Source organism: Lonchura striata, chromosome 1, assembly GCF_046129695.1.
Source record: "Lonchura striata isolate bLonStr1 chromosome 1, bLonStr1.mat, whole genome shotgun sequence".
NCBI lineage: Eukaryota > Metazoa > Chordata > Aves > Passeriformes > Estrildidae > Lonchura > Lonchura striata.
In genome coordinates, this window is record NC_134603.1 from 71,423,617 (window position 1) to 71,440,897 (window position 17,281).

Sequence of the window (17,281 nt, forward strand, 5' to 3'; positions counted from 1 at the left end):
CAAATGGAGATTTAAATCCTTATCAGCTGCAGAGCCATATACCAAAATGACAGATCAGGATGTTTACAGGGCAAATATGGACAGGCAGCATGCCATTTTCCTTTGGTTGAATTCAAGGCTTTCAGATTCATAAATCTCAGTGGTATTGCTGCTATGACTAATCCATTGTGCCAATTAGTTCATTCTCATGATTTGTTTCAAGAAAGTTCCCACTATCTTCTTTAATAGAAGCAAGTTGCAACAAAGTGTCAGGCTTTTTTTGGTTTTTGAGGGGTTTTTTTTGGTTGGTTGGTTGGTTGGTTGGTTTGGTCTTTTGATTTTTGTTTTATTGTTTTGGGGATTTTTCCTATTCTAGGTGCCAGCTCAGCCCAGATGCTGAATATTTTGTTGCTCTTCAGGACAGGTATGTCCCTTCAGAAAATAACCTTGATGTAAAAGCACAGCAATGTAAATATTTGTACACACTCCTCTCTCTCTAAAGGTTTGATTCACAATCCAACTCCTCATGAGGATAAAGTCTGTTCCATGGGGGGTTCAAAACAGTTTCTACACATGGACCACCAGGATGTGACTCGGAAAAAAAGAAGTTCACAGACGTGACCATATCACTTGCTTTTCTGTTTGAAGCTTTCTTCTTACCCTTTATGTCAGGATTAGAACATCTTTGAGCAGAACTGTGAAAAATGCAAATTCCTGATTACAACAACCTAGAAATTACTTTTTTGGGTAGATGTATAAAACCATTGCAATAATATCCATTGTAAGAGTTTAAAACACTTGTAGAATGCTGCATTCTAAGTGGCTCCATCCCAAATGCACAGGCAGATCAGCCAGCAAATAAACTGCTATGATTATATTGGTCTTCTAACTCAAAATCCAACCCTTTATTTTAAAGAAACATGAGTTTCATTCACTATTATAAGTTTCTTTATAAGATGAAAAGGCTCTAAGACCATAATATAAGAAGCTAAATATGCAAAAAAACACTTACTTTTGCACTATCAGAAAAAATAACTAAAAGCCAAGTAGCAACCAAAAGAATATATTTAGAAAAGAACTACTAGTATTTTTAAAAGAATACAGCATGCTCTACCTTTGTTTCTTTCTCTGTACATATACTTTTCTTTTTTTTCCAGAGGCAAAACTACCTCACAAAACCATAAATATTAAACTTAAAATGCAAAAGATGTATCAAGTCATTAAAACTCACCTCTGTGAACCCCTGCAATATTTTTCTAATGTGGAACATTTCTGATTAGATTGGCATATGCATGTAAACTTCATAAAAGTCTGTGCAAAAGCTAACTATCCTCATAAAAGCCAAGAAAACAACTCCCTTCATTGCACTGAATAAAATACTGTTTATTTTTCAACCTGACTACAGCTCTGTAACAAAACCAGACCTGATTCTTAATGTAAACAATAGACTTCTTATACCAGTTTATTACTGAAACAGAGTTTAAAACAGTAAGTAATTTAAAGTATTTATTTCTAAAAATCCTACTTAGTTGTTATTATTATAAATAAACTTAAGCCATTGGTTAAAAAAAAAAAAATTAGATACCAGTCCCAGTTTTTCCTCCACACACCAAACTACTCTTTCTTGAGTATAACAATTTGAGAGGGCAAGCACCCTCCTTTTTTTCCCCTGGGTCTTTCACATAGCTACAAGAAACAGAAAAAAAAGTAATAGTTTATAGAGACTGCATGAAAAAATGCAAATGCACAAATCTCCCATAAGAACTCTAATCTAATTCACTGTTTCTACTTTAATCTCTAAGTATTTATTCAGACTCCAATACCCTCTCATGGCAACAGCATAATCACATAAACATACAAAAGACAAGAATGGAAAAGGACAAATGTGACCAAGTGACTTTCCCCCTTCCAGCCTTCGGGTATTATCTGACTCCACATCCTCAAAGTTACTCTATGGTATATCCACTTTTTCAATGCCCCCCAAGAAGCTGCATTGGAAGCTAACAGACTAAGAGAATGCTGAAGCACTATTACACTCTTTCCTCTGGAAGACAATTCCAAATTCAGATTAGAAGCTACATGGCATATAAAATTTAAATGGCCAGTAGCTGAGGAAATTCCAAATTATTTTTGCACAAATGGGCTCCACACATCAATACTACTATTCATAAGTAGGTGGCAAATGCCCCACAGGGTCAGGCAAAAGGTGTGTCTAGAGCAGTTAGAGATGGGTCTCAGGAATACCACAGGTTTGCCAGTTTCTGTAACTCCTGAAATAAAGATGCTGGATGTCAGTATTTCTAATACATCTTTACAAAGCTGTTGCCTGTGAATTAGACAGACTCCCTTTCTGGTCTCATCTGTCACCATTAGCCTCCACTACTTCATGCAGCAGCCAGAAGTTCCCTGCTGCCTGGATATCATTGAGTTTCAAGTTTCTCTCTGTTCTTGTATCACAGGAATTAACAAATGACAGTTCCCAAATGCCATATTGTGATTTCCTAAAACTCAACTGTCTTCCCCACACACAGTCTGTTCCTCTCCATCATGAAGAGTTCATGTCTTTACTCCTTCCTCTTACTCTATTTATCGATCTCCTAGCATCTGCTCATCCATCCCAACTCTCAAATAAAGGTTTGATAAAAGGGAAAAGGCTCAGTAATTTGTTGCAATGTAACCCACTTGGAAAAGTTTCAAAAGGAAAAAAAAAAATTCAAACATCTGATATGAAAAAAGTGCATTTCTCAGCCATCTGACTTACACCTGATGTGATGGATGGATGGACAAAAGCTAACATTTGAAACAAAAAGGTCTCAGCAACACTAGCTTGGATACACACCGGTTAATACCATCCTCTAGTAGTAAATAACATGAAACATTTTTCTGGTTTTAAAATAACTTTTATTCAATTAGTTTTCAGAGATACACCCACATTTTCATACACATTCATAATGGCCATCTGACCCAGTTAACTAGATCATTACCTATCTTATTTCTGTACTTAGAAACAGTTAGTGATGATTTTTTGTCTTTCCCAGAAGGAAACTGATACAAAGAAACAGGATTCAAGCTTAATTTTCAAGATCTTTAGTGCCTTGCATAAATCAGAGCCTACTGCATCTTTTTTTTTCTGGGTATTTGCTCAGAACCATGCCATACTACATGGTAGCACTTCTTTGTGCACACCTCTGTTCATATATGGCAATATTACTTACCACTACAAAATCATATAATGCTCAAATTCCTCCTCCTTTTTCACAACAAAAGTAGCAAATAAATAAATGCATTATGCTTCTCGTTCTTTGAATTTGGCTCACAACAAACGGTTCTCAAAAAATATTTCCTCTTTTCTGTTTCCCCTATCCCAAAACCGACTTCATAATCTATTTTATGAAAAGAATTACTTAATATTTCATGAACAGAATTACTTAATATTTCATCAGGCACAAAAAAAACCGACTAAAATAAGCTGAAATTTGGATGCTCTTTTTCAGTCCTTTCTTACCATCAACACCGTTTTACCAAGCGAACAAATACAGTGAGATACAAGTCAGCAAAAGAAATCATCATAGCAGTTTACCACTGATTTGAAAAATATTAATAGCCTCAGGCAAATCAGTCATTAACTCTTACTGATTTGGAGGGTGATATAGCATTAATAATTCAATAAAAAACACATTGAGTAATAAAAGCTTCGGGTTATTTATTTAACCAATTAGATCATTTCTGGCAGCATCCCTGCTTTTGAATAAATCATGCATGTTCTTCAATTAATCATGAGAATTGAATACTACAAATCTGCAGTCTCTATCTCCCAGTCAAAGAGATACATTGCTTAAGAAGCCCAAAAGATTGAGGGAGAAAATAAGAATCATTTACATTCTCTGTGGACAAAGAGAGTTGGCACAGGAAGATGTGCTAATTAGCAAAGCTTGGCTACTGATACTTAACGCTCTGTTCCTCATGGACCACTTTCCCAATCCACTGAGAGACAGGTACAAATTGCACCTATAAAAAGTTATAATCCATTAGCATGCATATGAGGTGCATCTTGTTACCACTAATGTTCAGCAGTCCCCTCTAATCTATGAGAGTGGCAGAAAGATGCAAATGTTTAACTAGAATACTATGCTGAATTACCATGCATGTCATTTATTAACAGCTTTATTTTCAGAAACCTCACTGTGACAAACCATTACCACCTTGGCAGTCTAGAAAGTCAAAGGCCAGGGGGTTTCAGTGTTTTGAATGCTTCAGTTTAGATGTTTCTACAGGGAATCAATGCATTTTTCAAAGTCCATATAAACTCTTAATTCTCTACTATAAATTCTAAATTCCTTAAAATACTGTCCAATTCCAAATCCCTGTTTTGAGTCTCTTTTTCACCAAGTCAAACTCTCTGGAGTGCACCCTCAACCAGAGTTACAAGTGGAATGCTCTATTTTATATCTTCCAGACGTAATATCAGATATATCTTGAGATTGGCTCTGCTTTTTCAGACAAAAAAAAACAAAATTAGCCATTATAAATCTAAAAATCTGCTCTATCTGATAACTAAAGTGGCTTTAGTAAATGGATGAAAGAGAAATATAAAAGATGGCCATCACTTCCACAACTCATAATGAAGTTGTGTTTTTACAATCAAGTCTGACATTTAAACTGGTATTTCATACAAAAGTCCAGAAGGTAATGTTTATTTACTTTTAATATTAGTCATCCCAGAAGTAATGCTTCAGAAGTTGAACAACAATTTTTATAATTATTATTTTCAAAAGAAAATTTCACCTTCATTAAACCGATTAAGATGTGTCAAACTTGCTGTTGAGAGAAATCAATGAATGCTAACTCAATGTAAATCTTATATATAGACCTGAAAAACAAGAGTAAACTAAAAGAAAGAAAAGACACCCACAACAAAAGCCACCAAAGATATCTACATTGTTTTCCCCCAGTTTTTTTCAGAGTAAACTAAAATTAGACCACAAAAGCATTTTGTATTATTTTAATCCAGTAAAACTCATTCTGGTTCAGGAGATGGGGCATTAAGTTCATTTTAACTGTCAATATCACATTTCTCCATAGCATTTTGGGGCCTTAACAGATTTAGGCCAGATTTTTTTGTTATTTTTAAGTAAACGTTAAGTATTTCAACCCAGTCACCTTCTAAATCGGTGCTTTCAAGAAGGTATGCTTATATCACATCCATATCTAACCACTTATCCACATAGCCCAGTTTTCTGAGGGGAACCATGTGAGCAACTAGCATGAACAGGGGACTGTCGCCCTGATTCTTAAGATTTTTCTAAAGCCTTCTGAGTTTACATTCTGTTAGAAAACTTTCCTGCACATTTTCTATAAACAACATATTGTTTTGTATTCCCTTGTGGGGGTGGAAGAAGTTGATGTACTAGTGGTTTGTCCAATGTCTTTGGAGAGGCAGCCCATTCACTCTCCAATCCACTGTCACCTTTGGAAAAGTATAAAAGTTGGAGTCAGAAAATAAACCTTCTTCTTTTTTACCTTGCCATCACAGTGGCTTGTGTTGTGCTTTCTCGTGTCCTATAGCGACAGGGGACTTTTTGGTCTCTTCAACTGAAAACACCCAAACTTCTACACATTTACTTCTATATGCAGAGGGAAACAGCTTTAGGGAAAGAAATGAGTCCCCAAATTAATGAACACCTAATTTTTTTTTTAATTGTTCTTCTATTTAAAATTAATCTGCTTGCTTCATTAACTATTCAATCAGCCCTCAGTTAAAAATTTGGTATTACTTCAGACAGCTAACAGTTGTGAGTTTTGGTTGGCTTTTGGGGTTTTTAATTAATCCCTTGTGCAAGAGGCAGGAAATGCTTCAAATCTCAAATGTATAAAGGAAAGACTTGGTACTTTTAGAAACTGCATCTCAAAACAAGAGACCCATACATATTCTACACTCAAAATTTCTCTTCTCTAATAAGGGTTTTAGAAGATAAAGAGTGTGAGTTCTGAGCAAGGAGTATGAAAAAAATGAACAGATTCATATCAGTAAACCCAGAGCAGAAGCACAACACACCTGCAATTCCACAACCCTGACAGAGGCTTGAAATTTAGCAAACATTAAACAGGTCACAGAAATAATATTCCTAATGTTACTTATTGTTCAGGCATCTAGAAAGTATGTTACATGGTTCCAATACAAAACCCAGGACCACAACAGAAGACAGAAGTTGAACTAAGAGCACAAAAAGCACAATACAAAAAGCAAAGAGCTGAATAAATAGTGCCATGGTGACAATATACTTGTATAGTCTTTCAAGCCACCAAAGTACACAGGTGTTTTAGGAGATACCTTTGGCTTTTTAAATTGTTTTCTCCAACTCTCATGATGAAGTCAATGTGGTGCTGATTCCAGAATTGATCTTCAGCATCTGTTTTGCTAAATGATGATTCATTCTGTCCTGTTTCTCAGTGATGCCCAAACTAAGTCTGCATACCTCCTGTGAACAAATATTGAAGCTTTCAAGCCAGCAACACCATGTGTCAACCAGCAGTTTTCCCCCCGTCCACATCCAAAATACCTCCCTTCCCATTCCTGTTTTTCTCCTGTTTTCTCCTCACTACCCAGTACATCCTATTCTGCAGGAATCCTGTTCCATGTCATAAGTGGAACAGACACACAGGGTTTTCTTCCTTCTCTCCTTTAGCCATTAATAGAAGGGAAACATGAAATATATAATAATAATGATTACTTGTAGTAGCACTGATTAATCTGGATGTGATTTGGAGATGTTTCTTTTTCTTATTATCAGAAAAAAAAAAAATTACTTCAAGCAAGCAGTAACTGTCCATGCATGAAACAAACCTTTAACAACAAAATTAGTTTTAGCTGAATAAACATGGTATCTTGCACCCCAAAATTCTGACAGAATTGGTCCATGAAGTCACTGGTGTGACAGCAAGGCATTTTAAAAACCAATCTATCAAGACAAACACAAATACTTAAGCAGAAATAAATGGTGAGTGGGAAACAAAAAAACATCATCTATATCAAGTCAAGCAGGAGAGAAAAAAGCGAAGCAGTCCAAAATCAGCAGCAGTCAGACACCCAGGGAGCTACTTTCTTTCAAGATGGAAGACGGTTAAGAACCAGAAGTGGAATAGTAACCTAGAAAGGACACAAATACCAATAAACCAAAACCATTCAAATGTGCATGTGTAGGACATTTAAAGAAAAACACATTCCTTGCCTTAAAGAAAAGAAGGCAGGAAACTCTTTAGTATGGAGTAGAATTTGCAGGTATTTTCTATAAAACCTTGCAGTAATCACATAGCTTTATCTATTAGATGCAAAATCTATTCTGAATAATATGAACTTTTCCTTCAGATTTCTACAATTGCATACTGTGAAGCCTCACAACAGGAATTCTGCTTGCTCTAGCAAGTTTTTGCAGCTCTGCGCCAAACTCTTCTCAGCAGTTTACAGCACTTGCACAGTAGCTACAGCATGTCCCACCCTGCACTCATTGCTTAGCATTCCATAAAATCACAATACCTTCCAGCTTGGAAATGGAGGATGACATAGTTCAGTGTGCTGCTCAAAGCAGGGACAACAGTGAATTTAGACCAGGCTGCTCAGAGCTTCATCCAGCATGGTCCTGGCAGCCTCCACACGTGGAGAGCTCACACTGCCTCTCAGTAACTTAAGGTTCCAGTCCTTAAATATCTTCACAATGATTTTTTTCCTCCACTGAGGACTGGGAGCTCCATGCTTCAATTTAGGACTTACCTCTCACTTTTTCTGCATATATGTCTGCATGTACTAGGCCTCCTCACACCACCTCCTCTGCAGTGTGAACAAGCACAACTGAGCCAGTCTCTTCCCTCCCTTCCATGCTCTAGTCCTCTGACTGCCTCATTGCCTGTCCATGGATTCACTCAAGCTTATCAGCATTCTTGTACCAGTAGAGCCAAAACCTGACACAGGATTTCACCATATGCTCTAAGTGTCAAATTATGAGGAATAATCACTTCACCTACTGGCTCTAATCCCATTGATGCAACCAAGCAGCCAGCTGGGTTTAGACTTCTGTCAACCCACTCCCATCAATTAACTCTAAGCCATCTTAGTTGCATTATGATTTCTGTCCTCACAATGATATTGATCTATATATTTATCCAGATACTCCCAGCTGCAAAACTGATACCCTGAACTGCAACTATAAACTATTTAATGAAAACTGTTTCACATATGAAAAAACAGGCTGGCTAAGAGAACAAAGAACACATTTATTTTAGAAAGAGCTATTTGAATACAAAAGCTAACCAAAACACAAAGATATAGTATAACAGATAAAGCAAAAACTTTACACAAATCAACAGACACCCTGAAACTGATTTTCTGCTTTTACAGTACTAGGATCTTGTTGACCACAAATTAGAGAAATGAAGTCAAATCACCATATTATCACTTTCTGTGACTGCACCACCTTGCAGTTCCAGTCGGAGTCAGATTTCTCAGCTGCAGAAGTACTTTTAAATTAAATGTAAGTAATCATTCACAAGAGTCCATAAATTTTAAATTTTTTCACAAAACTTCTGGTGAGCTGTATGTGCATAAATCATTAAGCAGTTCCAATTTATAACTCTCCTCTCATGTTTGACAAGCTCTGGAGAGCTTCGTTATCCCACTTCAAAATGCAGCAATTTCAGTATTCCAAAGAATGTCACAGCATAGGGATATCTGAACAAGTCATTAACAATTTAACAAACATGCAAACATATTCTGAAGACTAATACATACAAAAAATGTGATGGACTAAACTGTATTACTTTCAAGACATCCAAGTAATTTCTTAATTCAATTAATTGAATACTTTTATATAATCAGCTTAAATCAATACATATATTTTTTCTTTATTTTAGCATCCTGCAGTTCACTGGAACACAACAAGCATTAATTAATCATATAAACAGAATAAAAATTAGCTATTTGAACTTAGGGATAATTCACTATGCTTACATTTTGAGTTACAATGTTTTTGATAGGAAGTGCACTAGCTTCCAGTCTCTAGGCTAAATATTTAAACTTGCAAAGTTTGAATTTCATACCCCTGGAAAATTAACTTGACAAACACAGACGGCTTTCACAGTAAATTTTCACACTGACCAATAAACTTCAAACAAATCAACAAATCACAATCTTGGTCTCAAAAGTGTTGACATAAAAAACCACCATCAGACTGCAAATACTAGTTTTTTTTAAAAAGTAAGCACTATTTTTTCTGTTATTTTTCTTGAACTAGTCTAACCATTTAAACGTACAGCATTCTCTGAGCCCATTAAAACCAAATAATTTTCAGGGGTCTGTATTGCCAGAACTACTACTCCACAATTTCAACACCTATATATCATTTTATACGAAGTAAGAACAGTAACTCTTACTCCAGGCAATTTGTATGTCCCTGACATCATGATCTAGTGAGGAAAGATAAGAATAGCCTGGCCAGTGGGAAAAGAAAGAAAAGCACTGCAGCTTTGTGCTCTCCTTCCAAAACTGAGCCCATTCCAAAGCAGATCTCAGCTGAGCTTCTGTTCATGTTACTGGCAATCTGGAAACATGGATGTAGAAAGTAGAAAAGCATCAATATGGGTGCTAAGAATATTTCACACCGCAGCCATGAGGAAATATTTGCAGGTCCCTTTGATTAAAATGCAATAAGAACTTCGTATTTCCTTCTAAAATAATTATGTGCTTGGAACAGAGTAACACATCATAGTGAACTCTGGGATACGCTTTCAGGCCAAACACATGCGAACAAAATATAGTATCTACCCAAGCACAGCCTGATAGTGTCAAGCATTCTTTGAAGTCCTTACCCGACATTATCTCCGCAAGAAAAACAGGATCATGTCTTTTAACTGCATTTATGAAATCTTCTGTCTTCCAGAAGGTGTACATAAAAATTCAAAATCAGGATTTAGTGGGGAAACATTCTACTTTTGCATGCATCACCTTAAGAAGCTGCTCAGTACCACCATGCAAGATAAACACTGTACAAAAACCTAGCAAAGCAAGTAGAACAAGACTCAAAACTTATCCACTTAGGTCCTTCAGACATATAATGTTCTAACTAGAGAAGGGACACCTTACATGCAGAGATGAAGGGTCCAGTGCCTCTGGGAAGCCAGCAACCTTCTGCCCTGGGCAAGCCTTGCCAAAAGAAGCCCTTGAAACTGGCAGGAACCCTCTGATCTGAGCTACCACCAACCAGGGCAGGACAGGCACAATCACTGACAAAGCCATGAAATCAGGGAGACCAAGTACTCCATCTAATTCTGCTCCTGTTCTTCCCTGTTTCTAAGATGAACAAAAAAGCCACTAGGGACAGCATCTATGGGTATTTGTGCAGACCACTGCTGCTTGGCAAGTACAGCCTGAGAGGACACAGCTTGCAGAAACAACTGCTCCTCCCTGCTGCTTTTGCACCTTCAGGGTGTTCCACAAGTGGCCTTTAAAGCAGCTTGGAGTGACCCTCAACAGCGCAGCAACCACCAGGGCAAGGCGAGGCTGGTGCCCCAGGGCTGGGAGCAGAAGGCATTGGAGGACAGGGATGAAGCCCTGCCCTGTCAGTGACAGGGCCCTGACACCTGTCCTGTACCTGGGTGCAGGTGTCAGGATGTTGTAGCAGCACGAGCTGAAGGGGCAGCCCCTGTGTGGAGCATCTGTCTGGAACTCCCACACCGACACGGCTGCACGGCCCCAGCGCAGGGCACGGCTGAGCCCCTCAGCCCCGGCGAAAGCCTGGGCAAGGCAGGGCAAAACTCTGCCCGGCAGCCAGGGCTGAGCGAGGAACAGCAAGGGAGAAACACGGAGGAGGAACATAGAGACCACAGGAACAGCTGGATGGGCAGCTGGCAGCCACTCACAGTCAACCCACCACACATCCGTGGTAAACACCCCTAGATCAGCTGAAAGCAATGCTGAAGACACTACACCACACTCAAATGGTTTTGCTTACCCTTGTGGGTCATCATCCATACGTACTCAAAGGCAGACACACAGGTGCAGCATCAAATTATCAAACAAGATGATGATTTCGGGTTTCTGTGTTAAGCCATTAGAGTTTTGGAAATTGGTCTGGCAAACATTGGTGGCTTTTAAAGGATGTATCCCAATTTCACAAATTTAGAGATTAATTAAAATTCCTTGCTCCTATTAGAAATAGTGTGGCTATAAAAGTACAAAAATTAATCAGAGACTCAAGGTCACATATAACATTTGCAACTATATCAAATTCATTAGATCTCAAACAAATAAGCACTTCATTTGCAGTCCACCTTCCACATTTTCCCAAGTATCTCTTATTTTGTAGATTTGTGGGGGTTTTTTTTAATAACAACCCTATTTTTTTCCTTCTTCACCTCCCTATTTCTTTTTAAGAGCTCAGAGCCTACCACTACCAAAGTCCATCATCTAGTATCATAAATACCACTAATTTCAAATTAAATAAGGCTTTGATTTCGAGAGATTACTCTCATCCGTATTACAGGTACTTGTGCCCTCTGACAAATCTACTACCCCAAAAGAATTCCCAGCTAAACTAGTAAGCTACTCCTAAAATGCTCCTAAAGTCCTCCTCAAGTGTCCCAGTATGATAGTACTTGGCTGCCAAAAATATTTTAGGAATTGTTAACATTCTGTCGAGTCTCTTCAGTGCAGGAACATCTGATGCCCAGTGCAGGGAGGGAGGAGATTGAAAATGCTGAGACCCACCAAAGACTTCTGACACAAGAGGGTAAGAAAAATTTCTCCTACAAGAAAGCAGTTGGGTTTAGTCCTGTGTGTATCCCAGGCCAGGCATTTCCACTTCTTTTTAAACTAATTAGCCTAAACCCTAAACATCTGAGCAAACAATAATTTTTCCTTTCCACTACCAAGTATTTCCATTAATAAAAGAGACTTCATGGAGAAATGTATTGAGTAACTGCCAATGCAGTTTGAGGAATGTTGCACTATCATTTACAAACACAACCCTCTCAGAAAATAACTCCATCATCTGCAACAACTGGTTATTGGCAGAGTCATATCAGAATTATAAGCCACCAGTAGATATTTATTAACTTTACTAGTCCAATAGATAAGATTTTAAAGGCATTAATTTAAATTTTATTTAGTATTATTTTTGTTTAATGCATTTTGTATTGGGAACAAAAAAATATTTCATTGCATATTATTTAAAAGCTTATTAAAAACCTGTCAGCACTTCAGTTTAAGTTACTTACTGATTAAAAATTCTTCAACTCTTTCTTTAAAGTCCATTGGAATAGTGCTAACAATTAAGTACTTTAAAAAAGACGTCTAAAAAGTTCCTATGTTACTAACATTTTATTAAAATTTAATCTGCAAGGAAGCTGAGAAGGACAGAAAAACAAGTTCATTTTGTTACAGAGAAAACTGATTCCCTTCACCCCACCTCCCTCCCAAGCTTAGGTCCAAATGACCATATTAAGATTTAAATTAAATTGAGTAAAATAAAAGAGTTCAACCCAGCCATGCAATTATAATTTAAGAATATTCACACTACATCTGAATGTTATAATATGTACTCATGGAACAATTTATACTAATTATTTTTGTATCAGCTTCAGGATTTTGCAATATATAAAAAGGGTTCCATTAACAAAAAAGATGCAATAGAGGAATGGGAATGCAGTTATTAAACATATTGAACATATATTTCCTTCATATTTGGCAATTTGTTCCTGAATGCTTTTTGTGAGAACTGTGTATAAACAAACAAAAAAACTTATTTATCTACACATATCAAAATACCCAGGGACTTTATAAAACCTCTGTTCCCACTACTCTCTAAGCCATAATTTCTCATAATTTTTATTCAGTGTCATTGGTAATTTTAAGTACAAAGACAACAACTCAAATGCTACCAGGTGTTTCATCACGGCCCACTCTAATAAGCCACTCTAATTTGTTTTAACAGAGTTTTTACAGAGAAACCAAGTAGGATTTCCTGTAAGAGAGAAACTGACTTTTGAATATACTATTCTATTATTCATGCAAATTTTACAAACCATAAAAAAGCCTTTCAATTACATGATGCAAACTCAGAGCTTCACTGATAAAAACCTCTTTGTTTCAAAGTACTTTAGAAGCAACAGTCTTCTGTATGTCAGAATGCAAAATTTTAAATGCCTTTTAAGAAAAATCTTGCTCTTATGCAACATTTTCCCCCAGAAATCTTAGGCATCACAGGAAGTCATACAAAAGTAAAATGGCACTGATGAGCAATCACTGACTGAACACACAGAGTTTTGAAACTAAAGTACAGAAATATTTTTTTCTCCTGTACAGATTTACACCACTCTGTTTTGCACCTCAAACTTTCTTTGATCTTGCAAAAGGTTTTTTTCTAACATTTTACAGATAAAAAAGTTAATATCTATACCCCTACAAAACACGACCAAAAGGCCTATAAACTGCACTTTATAGACAACCTCTTTAGAGATTTTGTCTAATCTCTATTATCAGCATCTCTCAATCTTTAACAGACAAAGTCTGGATTTCAATTCCATACTTCAAGGCAATATGAGATGGCAATGTTAAACTTTGAAAAGTAAAAATTCTAAGAACACAGGAATTACCTCAAGGAATATAATTGTTTTGTCTTCCACTTGGAAATATCAATACAGAAAGTATGATTAATTCCAGGAAAGATGATAACAAAACTCAGTAAGAATGATAAATGAATACTGTATTTTTTACACCAGCTTAATGTCTTTTGTTGGAGAACAATGTCATGTTTCATAACAATAATTATAAATATCAAGTCAGTTTAGCCATTCAAGGTTATACATTTGTGACAGTCATCTAGTTGTGTTTTGATAGAAATCCCAAGTTCAATATTGTGTCTAAAGGTTCAAAAATATTGTTAGCATATGCTAATTTTACTTTTAAAGTAAAAAAAAAAAAAAAAAAAAATCAGAGTTTCTGAAACAGTATTTCCAATTAAATGTTCATAACAGCAACAGCTGGGCTGATAATTAAGTGCAATTTAAAAAAAAAAAAAAGCATTTCTATTGCTGTTAGTTATATTTAGGACAAATAAATAAATCCCTGAATTTCAAGCTATGAAGTTACAATGCCTGCAGTGCAGCTGTCTGCACAGGATCCTTCACTGGCCCAAGCCAGGCATTCTGGCACTGGAGTATTAATACCCAGCTTGGCAGACTAACATAAGCAGAGGCTGTCAAATAGGATAAGTGGGAGGTTGGGGTATAAGGGATATGGAATATGGCATCTATTTTTAAGAGATGGTTAGTTTAATTATCTATGAAGTTATTGGTCCTGAGTTAGGAAGCAGCTAAGCAAGTGTTTTAAAGAATGCTGTGAACAGCCAGGTCATGATTAAAGGAATACTCATGCCCTTAAAGGAAACTGGAAAGCAAAAAATACTTTGGCAGTTGTGAAGTGCACTTTATGTAGAATAGAAACAAAAACTTAAAATATTCATGTATATGTGTATCAAGTCAGTAGCTTTTTTTCATACTTTTTCATACTTTCATACAATTCCACATGACCTTAAATACAAAATTTTAGAAATGTTCTCCTAGTTTTCTCAACAAATTTCCTCAAAATGAGTAAAGTTGCAAGATGTTCTATGTTGTACAGATATCTATTGGCCAAACAGCAAGATCCTGGTCAAACCATTTTCCCATGAACCACAGAGTGGGTACAGAGGTGTTTTGTGCACCAGGAAGATAATAAATGTTTATGTTCTGTGAAACAGAATAGTAGTTTAGTCCCAAAAATGTCATCAGCTAGAAATCCAAATGTTTAACCTCATTCTATAAAGAGAAACTCCTTAATTTTTTTATTTTGTTTTTTAAGGTGAGCTCCTTTAACCAGTGACTCAGTTCTTCTAATCAAATTTGTACATTCAGTATCTATGACTTCAGGTAAAGTTACTCCAAGCTCCTGTCAACATCACTTTCCCAGTCTCTTTACGTGAGCATACACAATTAACAAGCAGTAAAGAAATCATTTCAGTTTGAATTATAAACCAAATGCTGCTATTCTTCACTCCCTAAATACCCATAAACTGAGCTGTGACTCAAAATTCACAAGGCAAATCTAAGATACAGAGTAAACATAGTTCCTTATCTGCAACATTCTATGGCCAAAGTCTCACTTATGTAGCAAAAGACTGCACACTTATCCTCTTCAAACAGAGGGCAGGGCTTGTTTACACAAGGAAATGCCCACACAGTTCTGTGGCTATGGTTATTGCAGAACTTCTTGTAAGTAGATCAGAAGAAAATGCTCCTTTCTCCTCACTTGCTGCTTCAAGCTATTTGGCAGTGGAAAGCCTTGGTCAATTTGCTTTGGGCAGCATGTCACCAAACTTTCTTTTCAGAGTTTATCTATGCTGCAGACATACCAATTGAGTTTTATGTTGGCTAGCATAGGTATCAATAGCAGGACAGGCATGAATCTGATCACATCCCAGCAAATCTACACTAGGGGTGAAGCTCAAGTCACCAATGTTTCTAACCCATCAGTCCCTGAAAGAGATATGGGAAAACCAGCCTGGGAATATGTGTGTGCACGTCAGCCATACTTCCCCAGTACTCACAACTTGGTACCTGGAGAAAGTGGATTTGGCAACTCAGCAAGACCCACTATTAATGAACTGTTACTCAAACTATTACTGAGGGCCTTCTTTACAGCTATTTTCATTTTATTAATGTGTGCTTAAACACTAGTTCTCAAATATTATGATTAGTGGGTCCTTTCAAACTCAGAATATTGTATGATTCTATAAAAATTAAACACATTAGGCAGAATAATTATTACACACAGGAACTATGCCACAGGTCCTGAGACAGTAGTAATTCAACTGAAGCCAAATTTGAATACTTTGCTCCTCTCTCAACATTTATCTTAATTATTTTTCATTTTGGAAAACCTGTGTTTGTATTCCTTCATGCACAAACCTTCAAGACATACTTTGAAAGTACAGGCAGACTTTTAAGTTAATGATTAATAGTGAGTAATAAATATGTGTGCAGAAGAAAACTCCAAGCCTTTATACTAGGAGGGTCATTTTGGTTATTTCCAAATTACTGATACTTTATTGTTTTATTAAAAAGCTTTATAAAAATCTTGATCCCAGCTTTTTCTACTTTTTACCCTATAAATTCAGGAAGAATGCACAAGTTGCTACTTTGAATTCAGAATGAAATAATTCACACTTGGGGATATTTTGCACATTTGGTGGGTTGAAATACTTGCTCTATGAAGTACAAAGAGGAGTAAACCCTCACAACAATCCTTCTGGTTCAAGTACACACTTCTACATATGCCAGATCCAACATGTTAATCAGCCATTATCTAATCAAGTGTTCATTCATTGCATCAACAAAATTTTACCTTAATATGCTATTATATTGTCACATGCATATTCCCAAGCTCTACTATTTTTTTTTTTACATTTCATGATTACAAATAGCTTTTTCCTTGAAGGCCACAAAATCAGATTACTTTTGTGCTAAATGGCTATTTTTGAAACATGGCATTACAAAAGAGTCAATAGAAATGATTTTTACATAAACAGATTTGGGACGGTTGAAAAATTTTATTTTACCCTAATTTCCCTCAAAAATCACTTGACTCATTTCAACATGCTTTTGTTTTATAAAAGAAAGTGCCAAAGACTTATATTTGAAAACTTCTGATTGAAAATGTCTAAATAAACTACTATTTTGACTTTCCACTTGCAGAAGAATTGCTTAAATTTTTAGGTTTGTATCATAAAAACACACACAAAAAAAAGTTATGCAAGTACAAAGAAAAACATTATAACAAAAGACAACCAGTTTTGGTTCTTGGGAGAGTGAAATGACTGGGTGGATTACCCAGCATTCTGTAACAAAGACCTGTCCCAGATCAGGTGTTAACAGTTAATTTAGGTGTCTTATTTTGTGAATATAAAAATGCAACAAGTGCTACTCACATTAGCACTGAAGTCCATGATGCAATTCAGAGCCCAGTTTCACCTCAGACAAGTTTCAAAAAACCCACAAATTGTTAAGAAATTCACAAACCCACAGTAACATGAACCGAATGCTTCCAGCAGAAAATTGTTTTCCTTGAAGTCAGCTAGACAAGCAATTCCTGGATGTCCTAAGACAAAATATGCTTTTCTCCTGTCTTGATGTGTATTGCAAGGGCTGTTCTGAACAGCTACCCAAGTGCCTTGCTCAGCAACGAGCTCTGTGTTTATCATACACAAGACTGCACTGA

General features: G+C 36.4%; 1 protein-coding gene across 7 annotated transcripts in view; it reads right to left on the minus strand.

Moving 5' to 3' along the window:
- The window catches only part of SEMA5A (semaphorin 5A), a 315,656-nt gene that overhangs the window by 256,790 nt on the left and 41,585 nt on the right, over positions 1-17,281 (minus strand). For 2 of the 7 annotated variants that reach the window (XM_021546909.2, XM_021546910.2), the window contains exon 3: positions 6,311-6,458. The exons of the other annotated variants lie outside the window; for them this stretch is intronic. The gene's annotated coding sequence lies outside the window, so the exon portion shown is untranslated. The remainder of the gene's footprint in view (positions 1-6,310; positions 6,459-17,281) is intronic. 7 annotated transcript variants of the gene reach the window in all.